At 34.2% G+C, this 14,221-nt stretch overlaps 1 pseudogene; it reads left to right on the top strand.

Moving 5' to 3' along the window:
* Positions 1 to 654: 654 nt before the first annotated feature.
* Positions 655 to 12,976, top strand: LOC149549397 (putative beta-1,3-galactosyltransferase 8; annotated as a pseudogene).
* The last annotated feature ends 1,245 nt before the right edge of the window (positions 12,977 to 14,221 follow it).

The raw sequence follows: 14,221 nt of genomic DNA, 5'->3' as shown, positions 1-14,221 counted from the left end.
TGACTTCTATTTTATTGAAAGTTGTTGACTCCTTTATATTTAGTCAATTTGGTCAATCAATAATGATTAATGATGCGGTCATCTTGAGTTATTTGTTTGACTCCTAGTTGATATGGTGTTCAACATAGACTTAGAACCTTTGGTTGACAAGTGTATTTGGGATTTGGTTGAATTATCTATTGATGTAGAACTTGGGTTAATGTTACTTGACACATTTGATTGTGTGACTTTCTATCCTTGATCTTTCTATGATATTGGTTAAATGTATGTTGTTAATTTGGAGCTATATGACACATTAAGATGTAAATATATTTGGATGTCAACAATGCAAGTATTTAGATGCATAATGATGATTAAATATTAATGATTACATTAATGATGTTATTTGTGCATGTCATTATATTTCATGATGATTCAAATGAGGATGAGTTAGATGCAATAGGATTACATTACTTGATTATGTTTCGTGGACACTAATCTATTGATGTGGATAATTACTCACTTAGAAAGTACATGTTAGATGGTATGTATAGTACATATGGTACACATGGTATGAATGGCTTGCGATTAAAAGATGAGTTAAGAAGTCATAAAGTTGAACAAATTTTTTTGACTCCTAATATTTGTGTTGATCTCCTTGAGATACTAATTAGTATGGCAGGATGTGGAAAAGAAGTACCTACTAGCGAGGAAAAATGCATAGGTGATGCCAAGGTATGGTAAGTGCATACATATGTGTGTGATATCATGTGATTTTAAGTCAATATGTTACAAATTTTGAGACTTCTTGAGATAATGAAATATTTGATTGTATATTTCATTGGGAAATTGATTTAGATTTATGATATATGATGGATTGATATTTGGTGTTGTTCCTATGAATGAATAGAGGGAACGACACAATATAAGAAAGGGGGAATATTGTCAGAAAGAGGTAGCCTAACCTTGTAAAACTATAGAGTGGTAATGGAATTCACACACCCACATGTAGAAAATGATCTTGAAATGATTTCTTACACGTGTTTATGTAATTAATGTGTTAATATTGTCTTGAAAAGAATGTTTCCATGAGATTATGTGTAGAATTTATTAGAATGCATTCAAATCAAATGTAGATTTCATATAAGGAAATGAAAAGTTGGCTTTATTATAATAGATGAAAATTAATATTTTTCTATAGAACTAAATGCCGATACATGTGTTATTGTGTAAATGGAAGTTAGATCTTGATCTTTTAGATTTATTTTCCTTGTATATTTAATTGGGTATGATTTTAAATTCTTATGTCTATCTGCATCAAGGCAATGCATTTTCTAAGGGAGAGAGGATGTCACAACTCGCTCTTCCCATACTTGAATAAAGCGATGTTTGTGCTACCACCTAGCTCTTTTACTAGATACTAAATTAATTTGGTCAATATAGATTAAATAATCAAATGAATAATTCAAGAATCTGAGGGCTTTGATGGTTACTAATCAAGATGATGGGCAGCGGTTATTGAACTGTCATCCTCATTTTTTATGAGTTCTTCCTAATATCCTCCCAATAGGAGTTATGGGGGGAGATTCTGAAATGGTTAAGAGAAGCCCTATGGAATAAGTACAAATTTTAAAAACTTTTCCATTTAATTATGTGTGGAAGGGAGGAGAATGTTTTGGAAGGAAACAAAGTTGCTAGAAGGGCATTAACGGCTAGAGGAGGAAGGGCAGAGGTAACCAATAGGGTAACAGTTTGGTAGTAGCCATAACTCCCAGGTTCCTTTCTGACATTTGCTCAAAATCCTTGTATTTAGGAATTGTGTAGGTGATTTTGTGAGTTTCCTAGTAGATAAATGAAATTTGGCCCTTGGTTTGTAAAAAAACCAAGAATATTATTAGCTTTAATTAGTTTACACAATGTAAGAACACTTCAAATGCAGTTGATTAATGTAAAAATAGAATGAAATTAGATAGTAATAATTTAGAAATTGAAGCTAATTCAAGTAGAAAACATTTATAGATAATACAATGCAATGCAAGTATGAGAATGCTTAGCATATTAATCTCTAGTAAAAGGCTATGATCCTTCATAGAAATTCTTCCTCCTCTATAATATGCAATTGATTTCTAAAATGGACAACGTTTCCTATACAAATTGAACTAGAATACATCGTAAAAATAGTTCTACAACCACCAATATGTGTTGAATTTCAAAAGTTAAGTAAATGAATAGCTATTTATGAGAAAAACAATGACTTATTTTCTAGATTCTTTGACAATCAAGGAACCCTTTCCCTCGACGTGAAGCATACTTTTTTTTCTTCTCAAAGACAACTGCTCATTATCTTACATCTAAAATCTATGGAAAAATGAGGAAACCCTCTTAATTGGGGTTAAATAAACCAAGAAAAAAGAAATATTTAATCTTGAAAAGTGAAACATGAGGATTCTGGATAGTACTAAATTGTTGTGTTCTTTTGTTCATAATCCTTTACAAGGTGTCAACAAAAAACTGAAATTTTTCCATTTTTTGTGGATTGAAATGTCTGATGCCTTTTAGGGAAAGGATATAGTGTGCAACTATTTAAATATCTTACCTTTTTGTTCCCTTTCTATGTTCATTTTTCCTTGGAATGAAATTGTTCTTGGTAGAATCCACAATTGTTAACTTCAATAGAATTTCTGCTTGTTAAGGTACTGAAGAATGGCTTAAGAATGTAACCTCATACTTTATATAACTAGTAGCTACACAAGTTATTTGTAATTAAATGTTGGACATTAGGTAAATATTTTCTTGTACATGAGAAAAGTTACCTTTCAAAGCTTTCATGAAATTAGGTACAATCATGAACAATACCATTGTATATAAAAATACTAAATAAAAAAGCTGAGGAGAGAAATCTATGAATGAAAAATCTGACAGAATAACAAATATTGCATTTAATTCTTGTGTGCATGTGTATGTATAAAACTGATAAGATTGATATTTCTTGTAACCAGTAGTGAGAAAACATACCTTAAAACGCTGATCTTTGATTGAAATGAAAATTTGAAGATGATGTTGTTCTGTTCCAAATATTTCCAATTCCTAGAATGTACTACTACTAGAGATTTCCATGTATTTTAAGGTTAATTGAAACCTAGTGAAATTAGAAAAAAAATGTTTTATCAATAAAAAAATGTTTTATCAATACCTCCTATAATCTTATTGAATTTTGATCATACACTTTGGTGGTATTGGCTAAGTATGTAAGTTTTCCATTTACTTAAGTTGGCTGCTAAATATAGTTTGAGCACTTAGGAGTTCCCTTGGAAATAATATTTACATGGCCATCCTTTTTATATATGACCTTTAAATTATCATGTTACATAGATGTGGTGATTTCATGATGAATGCAATGTAATTGTTTCATTCTTGTTGCTTACTATACATCTTGTGTATTTATGTTTTATGAGAGGAATTCAAGATAGGATAACATGCTAGGACTATGAAATGATGGAGAAAGAATTTCCTTGTTAGCTATGTGAATGGCTTAATATATGCATCTTTATAAAATGTGCCAATTGTAGAATTGATGGTAGTACTCGCTTACACTTTTGAAAGTTGAACTAAATTCCTTGCTAGAGATGAGCTAAGATGATGTAATAAATTGATCTATGATATATGGACTTTATGGTTTTATCCTTGTATGTAGATGGGTATATGAAATGCCCCTTTTCTGATTTTATATGATATTTCAAGCCTCTAATCAGATCTTTAAGATCAAACAACCAATCTTTCAAAGATCCACCAATTTCTCAATAAATCCCAAATCGGGTATGCCGAAAATAGTGCCAAAGACTTCACAGCTTCACATATTATTAGTAAATCTGAAAGCGAACATTTTTATAGAAATTTAAGCAGCATAACAGCCTACAAAATTAAATTTTCAAATCTGTATAACATTTACACAACAGCTCCCAAACGGAGAATAAAAACAATGCTCATCGGGCTCCTGAAAACAACATAGAATAGCTCGAAAACACCACAAAAACACTAATAATCTATCACAGAAGTATAATCACAACCAAATACATATATTTAGCTCTATTTTAACATCTAAAAGTCTGAAATACAGCAACAACCCAAACTGATATGAAATACTCAACTAGAAACACCAAACTCTTACAAAAAACACACCCGAAAACCCACAAATCTGCATTGTTCAGCACAAAGGCAAACTCTGTATGAGAATACACACGGAATGGCTTCAAACCCCTATCCTTAGCCTTCTTGGAAACCTGAAAACTCCCATTCTTGGGTCTCCTTCTCCACAGGTTTGGCAGCCTCTAAAGAATAACAAAGAAATGAGCAAAAATCAAGTTCTCGAATCAGCCCAAAATGCCTCCAAACCCCTTAAAAGAGGGCATAACCCTAACTCATGTCCAAGAGGGGTTAATAAAACATATTTTAATAATAATTTTCATTTTTTAGTCCATTCTCTTCCAAAGATTATCTCCTTTTGCTAAAACTTCACCTTTTTGGGCCTGCCTGCCTTAGCAAAGATTATTATTTTTAATTATTTAAAAAGGGGGCATGACAAGTCCCTCCCTCCCAAATATTGCTTGTCCTCAAGAAATGGCTGAATAATAAACCAATCAATCCACCTGGATCCCAAATGTAGTCATGAACTATACTACTGCCAATTAACATAGGCTCCTGCAATATCCTCTGCAATATGACCAAGAGGAATCCATAATCAAACTGATAATTACAGCTCAACCAAACTCCAAAATCACCACTGCCATAGTTAGAAACCCACGAGACAAAAACTCTTAGAACATCAGAACCCAAGTAATTTGGAAAAATCAAACTGCCAACACAATAAATACCATCAATGCATCCCACTGGCCTATACAGAATGCACAATCCAACTCTACAACAATGGTGAACACTCTCGAATGAAACTGTACCAAGTATGGAGAATCCACACACTGTACAACTCCTACAGTCAACACAACTCTGCAGATCACTGGCCACTGTCTCATAACCATAACTCCCATGCACCCCTGATGGCGAAAAGCCATCACAAGATAAACAGTAAGAAATGGAACCTAAACCAAATTTTCCTGCCATCAACTCCTCAACACAAGGATCAAATGCTAACTGATGTATATACCCTGCAATATAATGTTGATAAAGAAAACCAACCTCAGTCAACAGCTCACCATGAACAAGTGATACAACCCACTATGACTGATCACCAGCTAAGTCAAGAGATGTCATAGCCAAAAGAGTAGAATCAATAACAACACCCACTAAAGCATCACTCCAAAACTCCTGCTCTAAGTCATGTATTATCAAGCTGTCAACTGCAAAACCTATTGCCATGTCGTGCCCATCACGAATCTCATCCCAAGGTGTCAAACTATCCCATAACTGATGATAAGCACTAGGAACCAAAGTACATCTCTGTATCATCATCTCATCAACATGGTCATCAAAGGTAAATTGATGAGCATACCTCACAATGTAATGCCGATAGAATGCGCCAATCTTAGTCAGTGGCTCAGACTGCAATCTAGATGTAACTAACTGCAATCGATCACTAACCAAGTTAGAACTAACTACTACCTCTAAAGAAATCACCAAGGGAGTAGTATTACTAGTAGGAACCATGCCAAATGTCAGCTCACCAACATCACACATGGTCTTTGATACAACATCTCTAGTCTCCGTGCCTTTAGTACTAGAGGTCACCACCATGTCAGGCATACCACAACAATCTGCTGCAGTACCCAACTCAACTAAACCTAACTCTAGTGGGGATGAACCCAATATGCCAATGTTAGTATCAAGGATGGATGCATCCCCATCTCCACTATCTTTGACAATCTCATCCATGGACATCCTCGAATCACCAGACACTGCAGCTTGTGACTGTACAGAATCTAGTAAAGACTGTAGTTTCTCTGACTCCATGGTCACCTTAGCCAAATGAAATTGTGACTCCCTGAAAGCCAACTGTGTACTCTTAAGAATCTCAGAAGTCACCTCAAGCTACTGAGTAAGCTCACTCACCTCATCTTCCTTGGCCAACAATGCATCGTATGCTGTACTACCCCACTCCATAATATAATCTCTGTCGGCTACCAACTGCATATAATCCTATCTAAAAATTTGGATAGCCTCCCATAAAGAGTGGAACTCTGTCAAGGAAAGATAACTGCCTCCCTACTCATCACTAGTAGGAGAACCCCATCTATAAACTACTAATAATTGATGAGTAGCATCAAAATGTTGGCAAGCGATAGCAATGTCTTGCTCACTAACTCTCAACTGACTAGACACATGATGGCATTGGCTAGACTGTATCCTACAAACCTCCTTTGATGCACTGTCTAAAGGAGCATCCTCAAGGTTTCTGGTCTCTATAGTATTACCATCCATATCATGCGAATCAACTCCAAAGCTCATATCAACATACAGAGTATCAAAAACTATAGCACTTCTATCCAACTCCTCTATACCAAAAGAAACCACCAAGGAAACTAAGTCTTCAAAAATGCCCACTGCATCCTCCTAGATGTCATTAATGTTAATATGATCCTAAGACTCATCTGTACACACTGCCAAATTTGAAAGATCATCAACACATTCCAGCAAAAATGGTCGACTTGATATATGAACAAAGCCCAACACTGGTGTATAAAAACTAATAGGTCAACATCGGATAAGCTGCTAGCACAAGAAAAGACAACATCGTGCAATCTTCTAATCAAATCCATGATAGCACCCAAACAAACACTGCTACCAAAAATTGTTAAAGATCTCCAGTCAACTGAATCCCAAATGCCAATATAACAATCTCAAGTCCATATCTGTAAACTAGAATCAGCTGGTAACTCCAGCAAAATCCTCACTTGAGTAATATGAGTAATACCAACTAACTCTACATACCTGTCATGATGAGAGAATGAAGTCACAATACTGTCTTTGTTCACTTTTAGCTAGTTGGACAAATCGTGTGAAGTACTACCAGCCTCAACCTCATGTGATGAAGCATCTAACTGTGCCTAGTACTCTTTCTCAGCAAAGTTATGAATGCTCAATGTCTGCTCATTTCTACCAGGTATCTCACCATCATGCACAACAACATCCTCATAATCATCATCTGAACCCACTACACTGTAGTCACTACCTGTTGTAACTATACCATCCTGAATACCTGTGATATCACCCTTTAATGACATGTATACAATTGTCTCAATTTGAGTATCAAGTTGACTATTACTATCAATCTGCGTAATATCCTTTCTCACTACCTCTTGTGGTGGAGTAGAATTTGAGACCTCTGCCTGGCTATAAGCTAGTTTCTCAAACTCCTCATGCAAGTTCTTGGTAATTGTGTCACCTGCCCTATGAGAAAATTTGCCGAATAGAAATCTGGTCAACTTATCCACCTTAGTTGGATCGGAAAAAATGTCACTCATCATACGGTGGTGCTCAACCAACTGTTCAGACATGTCATGGCTTATTTTCTTAAGTTTATCTCGAATGTCTAAATAACCATCCTTTCTACTGTTCTGACTCTGGATATCAATTGTCCAAGATCATGTCCTCTGAGACTCTGTACTATACCTGTCCATTCTGGATAAAGTAGAGTGTAACCCTAATAGGTTATAACTTCTTCAAACACCAAGAACTAACATGCAAATGATTAGAAGTAGCATGCACATAGATTTTGACATGCAACTGATTATAAGTAACATTCAACCACCAAATTCACCAAGAACTAACGTGCAAATGATTAGAAGTAGCATGCAACCATAGATTTTAACATGTAGCTGATTAAAAAAAACATGCAACCACCAAATTCACCAAGAACTAACATGCAAATGATTAGAAGTAGCATGCAACCATAAATTTTGACATGCAAGATTTGGGTAGTTGTCAAAACTGACATGCAAACTTCTACAAACCTTCAGGCTAGCAAGATCATAGCTCTGATACCACTGGAATGTCCCTTTTCTAATTTTATATGATATTTCAAGCCTCTAATCAGATCTTTAAGATCAAACAACCAATCTTTCAAAGATCCACCAATTTTTCAATAAACCTCAAATCGGGTATGCCGAAAATAGTGCCAAAGACTTCACAGCTTCACATATTATTAGTAAATCTAAAAGTGGACAATTTTATAGAAATTTCAGCAGCATAATAGCCTAAAAAATGACATTTTAAGATCTGTATAACATTTACACAACAACTTCCAAATGGAGGATAAAAACAATGCTCATCGGGCTCCCGAAAACAACATAGAATAGCCCGAAAACACCACAAAAACACTAATAATCTATCATAGAAGTATAATCATGACCAAATACATATATTCAGCTCTATTTTAACATCTAAAAGTCTGAAATACAGCAGCAAACCAAACTGATATGAAATACTCAACTAGAAACACAAAACTCTTACAAAAAACACACCCGAAAACCCACAAATCTTCACTGTTCAGTACAAAGGAAAACTCTGTATGAGCATGCATATGGAATGGATTTAAACTCCCATCCTTAGCCTTCCTAAAAACCTACAAACTTCCATTCTTGGGTCTCCTTCTCCATAGGTTTGGCAGCCTCTGAAGAATAAGAAAGAAATGAGCAAAAATCAAGTTCTTGAATCAGCCCAAAATGCCTCCAAACCCTTTAAAAGAGGGCATAACCCTAACTCATGTCCAAGAGGGGTTAATAAAACATATTTTAATAATAATTTTCATTTTTTAGTCCATTCGCTTCCAAAGATTATCCCCTTTTGCTGAAACTTCACCTTGTTGGGCCTGCTTGCCTTAGCAAAGATTATTATTTTTAATTATTTGAAATGGGGACATGACAATATATGGAGCTCAATGTTGGATACACCTTGTCATGTTTTTACTATTATCAATGATGGTGAAGGGTCTGTGATACTAATGTGATATCTAACAAAATGTTGTTCGTTATCTTGTTAACTAATTAATGTTCTTGATATTATTGCGTAGCATTATTCCATTACTCTTCTAAGTTTTACTTGTTTAGACTACCTCATTGCCAGGCTGGGTATCGTTCATGTTAGAAAAGATTTTAGGAAAGCTTAATAACTTCGTGGTAGGGTGGTAAAACACTCCTACAATATTCCCACCATTTTGTTCTTAGACAGGTTTTGGAGCTATTTCAACATTCGTTGTCATGGTTAGACCATTTGGTATTTGGTATCTGGTATTGGTAATCTAGTAACAAAATTATGGTTTCTTTTAGATTTAAGCATATATGTATATTAATCAGATTTGTTAAAGTTAATGATAGTTAATCAACTAATGTTGATTGGTCAATATTCAAATGACTTTGACCCTCATTGAATTTTCCACATTTTATGGAGTTTGCCGATGTGGCATTGCTTTTGTAGGGGTAGTCTTCACACCAAATAAAGAAAGCTCAACTCATGAGAAAGACAAGAAAAATATTAAAAATTGGTAGAGGTACTCTAAGGAGACCCATGCTAAGGCATGAAAGATCCAACAAAAAATGAGTTATGGATATTTAGTGGTAGACTACCATGAAAGGATAAAGAAATTAGTGAAGCTTTGAAATCATTGATCGAAGATTTTTGAAAAAATAACACATATGTTTTCCCTAATCAAAGAGATGTTCTAAGAAGGAGGATTGATAGCCAAAATTACAACCCACATGCAAATTTTTGTTTGGACTCAACTCAAATACAACTTTTTGCAAAATTTATTGGTATGTATCCTCAAATTTGAATAAGTCAAACATTTTTTGAGATGGGTAAACCTTTTTATGTGAAGATAAATCACACATGCACAACCTGTTGTTGTAGAATACATATTGAAGTTTCTAACTTTTTTGATATTTTTAGGTATATATGTGTGTTTTTACATTCTAAGTTTGTTTTGCAAGATTTTGACATGAATGAGCCATGAAGATCTTCAACGAAATTCATATCCAACATTTTATGTGAAATAGGGGATGATCAAGAATTTTACAAGACATCATGCTTATTTTGTGGTTCTTTGCAACTTTTATCAACTTGTGAACATATGGATAGTACACATGCAATTGGATAGTGACATATGCTCTAAAAGAAGGGAAATAGGGTAAAAGATGTGATTTAGTCATTGAAAAGATTCCAATGTATGAGTTCATGAAGTTTTTTTGTGAAAAGATTATTTACGAGTATGCAAGGCATACACATAGAGCTCAATAGCTAGATTTGCAATTCAAGTTGTTCAAGGATACATTTTCACTGAATACCATTGTTTCGATTGTAGACTTCATAGAGAACTAGACACTAAAATCACAAAATGAGGTGCAAGCAAAGTATTATACTTTTCAATAGGTTTTCATATTTGTTCACATAATATTCATGCATTCACCTACAAGTACAAAGGATGATAGAAAGATTTTGAGGGAGTACCATTTTTACATCAACAATGATCGATCACATTCTACAGAGTTTGTACATGGTTGTTTTCAACTATTTTATGGAGAGTTGGCTAATAGGGGCATAACATATCGTTAGCACGTTATTTGGTTAATTAATTGCTCATCTTAATTCAAGAATGCATAGATGTTCTATTGGTTAAGTAGGATGGACAAGTTGTGTAGAATTCAATATATGTGGAATTTCATGGAGGTTGGTCATGGAAGGGAGAGCACAATGGTGTAGGCACATGCATCAAAAGAGCTTTAACTCATGAAGAACTAAAGTACAAATATGGAAAAATATTAATAGGTACAAAATCCATCATCTAGTGGTGTAACACTACAATGGGTCCAGGTAAGGAAGGTGAGTCTACGATTTGTAAATTTTTTTGGTTGATAGATAATACTGACATTGCACCATATGAGGATTGTTGCACACTTACAAGATCAAGTGAGTTGCACTCTTTTAGAAGCTCTAATGTAGGTTCATAGAGTATCCACACATAAAAAATGGCATGCTATTGTCCATCATATGTAGAAGAAAATTGGGATGACTGTGAGTCAACTGAATGGGTGGACAAATGGGATATATGGGTTTTGGACCCAATTGACACCTATCATCACCCACAAGCACTAGAAATGGTAGAGATGGATTCGTCTATGGACTTTGACCACTTATATGATCTAGTGTAACCTAGTAATATATATTTATATATCTTTGTAATTTGAATATGTAACTTTATAACTTTTACCTAAACATTTTTTGAATTAATGACCGCATTTTGTACATTTGTCACTTTAGGCCATATTTTTTCTATTATTGCACCTAAAGAAAATGAAGAAGGGATAGATTATTATTTGTGTCATTGTGTCCAAGCCAAACAAAAATTGGATCACTCAGTTATAGATGGTGAAGATTTAGAGTACCATATCAGTGCGGTGGTTGTAACCGACACATGGCTTAGACAATATTCTATGAAGAACCCTAATTTGTGGTTATTCGAGGATAGGAAAATAGAGAGGAAGAATCTTAATTATTCAAACCTTGTTGTCACATCAAATGTTCACTTGATTAAATATGGTGGAAAACCACATAATAAGATTCTTTAGAAAGTTCGCGAGTTAGACCATGAGGCAATACTTGAGACATTAAAATGTAAAGTAGATCCAGTTGGTTCATTAGATTGGATATGGAGAGAGGGAGAGAGAGAAGAGTGATTAATTGGGTCTAAATACAATGTTGCAACCTCTCCCCCAAGACTATCTACATGACAAGGTGGGTATTGTTATTATGTGTAAGTGATGAGATAAGTTTAATTCATAGATTTTATGTTTTGATTTGTTTAGAATCTAGATACATTATTTGAATAAATATATTAGATTCTTTAATATGACCCACTTTAATATTAGTCATTTGAATAAGTGAAAGTTTAGAATTTGTTGTTTAGATCAAAATATAATAAAAGAACATGAAAATTGTTAGAATGTGAATGCTTTGTGATGTAAAGTCATGATTGTGTGCATGTAACCAGAAACTTGAAACTAGCGAAAGCAAGGATATAATGGGAGAAGTTTCCAAGAATCATCAAGCCATTCAGTGAGATGCTTGATCATTACTAGAAGTTCAAACAAATAATTCTTTGCATTTGGAACATTGTTACCAATAATGATATTATGACTAACATGCTTTTATATTTTATTTGTTTTGTCATTTGTAATTATTTCAGATAAACTCCAAAATAAATTTATTTTTGAATCATAAACTTATAAAACCCATCTTATAATGCTAGATTGAATTTTGATGTGTTATCATCTAAGATATATATAAATGTATGAGAATTTTAAATTAGCTGAATTTATTGGGATAAGTGGTATTGTAATGGATAGCTTTAAGATTCATTTGAAGAATATAAAGGGGCATGAGTGATGTAGGTCATTAGACACAATAATATCTTCATTGGAAATGGAATTAGGAGCAGCAAGAGTTGCAAGTGGAATGAAGATGAATGGAGTGGAGAAAGAAAATAAATCTTTTGCCAAAAAAGCATTTGTTGTGGTGGGAATCAACACTACTTTTAGCAGTAGAAAATGACATGATTCTATCTGACACACTTGGATGCCACAAGGTCAACAACTATACTCAATTAAAACACTTGTAACAATTGTAACTTTTTAAATTTGAATATTACTATGTCTTGTTTGAAGCCCACAAATAAAATGGGAAATGGGAAATGAGAATGATAGGGGAAAAGCTTAAGAAGTTAGAGGAGGAGAAGGGGATAGTGATAAGGTTTGTGATTGGGCACAGTGCTACACTAGGTGGCATTTTAGATCGTGCAATTGAAGAAGAAGATGCAGAGCATAATTACTTCCTTGGACTCGAACATGTTGAAGGCTACCATCAACTCTCAACAAAGACCAAGACATACATCTCTACAACACTCGCTAAATGGGATGTTGATTTTTATGTTAAAGTTAATAATGACGTGCATGTCAATCTAGGTACATTATCATCATTCATGGTTTCATCTAAATAGTATATTTTATGTTATAATTTGTTAAGATAGTTCATGTGTTTATTTTTTGGGTAGAACTTTTTTTTTTTCATTTGAAATGGGCAATTCTACATAAAAAACTAGTGCCATTTTATATGTTATTTAAAGTTGATATCTATCTTAAAAATCTAACATTTTTTACATTTGTGTAATAATTTAATCTGAAGATAATTGAGAATTCATCGAGTCTTCAAGAACTAGGTAAAAGGTATTTGAAAAGGTGATAAGTTTCCCTTGTCCTTTGGAAAGTTTGGCAGTTTGCCAAGGAAAACTAAATTTTGACCTACTAGGATTTCTAGGCCTATGTTAGGGATATTGATCCTTTGAAGGTATTGGGGCCTTGAAAGTGCATGAATCCTAGCGGTTTAGTACTAGAAATGCTGAATCAAGTCTATGTTTGAAGTCTTGAAACCTTTTTACTTGTTTTGCCTTAATTGGTCTAGTTGAGGGCAAGTGTCCCTAAAGCCATATTTTGATCCAAGTTTTCCAAGAGCCCTAGGAAAAGGGAAGGACCTTAGGAGAGTGGAGTCCACTTGGATAAGTAAAGGTCATCATTTGTCAAAGGCTGGTAACCAAGACATCATCCTGAAGTGGGTTTGGGTACCCTTAGAAGTTTAAGAACCAAGTGGCAAAAGTAGGCTGTGTGCTCTGCATCAATAAGGGTCATTAGACCTAGGTGTGATAGCTAGGGTGTACGAAGTAACAATGTATTTAGAAGGGTCAATAATTAGCCTAAAAGTCAAGGCATACCTTACCATAGGGCAATGAGAAACTTAAGGGATAAGTCTCTAGCTCAGGGAAGGGTCCCTAACATGGAATTGCTAAGGGATAGCCCATTTAACAAGTTGGAAGTGTTAGAAAGTATTTTGAATGTAGTAGAAGTGTGAATTATATAGGTGGGAATAGAAAATATTAAAGAACATATGAAGCAAGTGAATTTAACAATGCACATATTGTTTCATCAATACACAAACCTGCTATCCCAACATTTTAAGGCCTCAAAACTCCATATTATGATTTGTAACTTGGTAATTAACATATTTGGATCATTCCTTAACATCTCCAATTGGTATCATGTTTTGAGTACATGTTTAAATGGTACCTCCTTTGTAAATGTGGCCTAATTAGCCCTTGTGTCTAAATGTTATCCCCACAGGTTTTGACAATTTTCTTGCTAATGGGATCTCTCCACTTTGGAATCTAATAGCACATTAGAAATAGGAAGTA

This window comes from Cupressus sempervirens, chromosome 7 (assembly GCF_028749045.1).
Source record: "Cupressus sempervirens isolate cs-2001-9-10 chromosome 7, ASM2874904v1, whole genome shotgun sequence".
In the NCBI taxonomy this organism is placed as follows: Eukaryota; Viridiplantae; Streptophyta; class Pinopsida; order Cupressales; family Cupressaceae; genus Cupressus; species Cupressus sempervirens.
The sequence above is the reverse complement of the archived record's forward strand: the minus strand, read 5'-3'. Positions and strand labels throughout refer to the sequence as shown.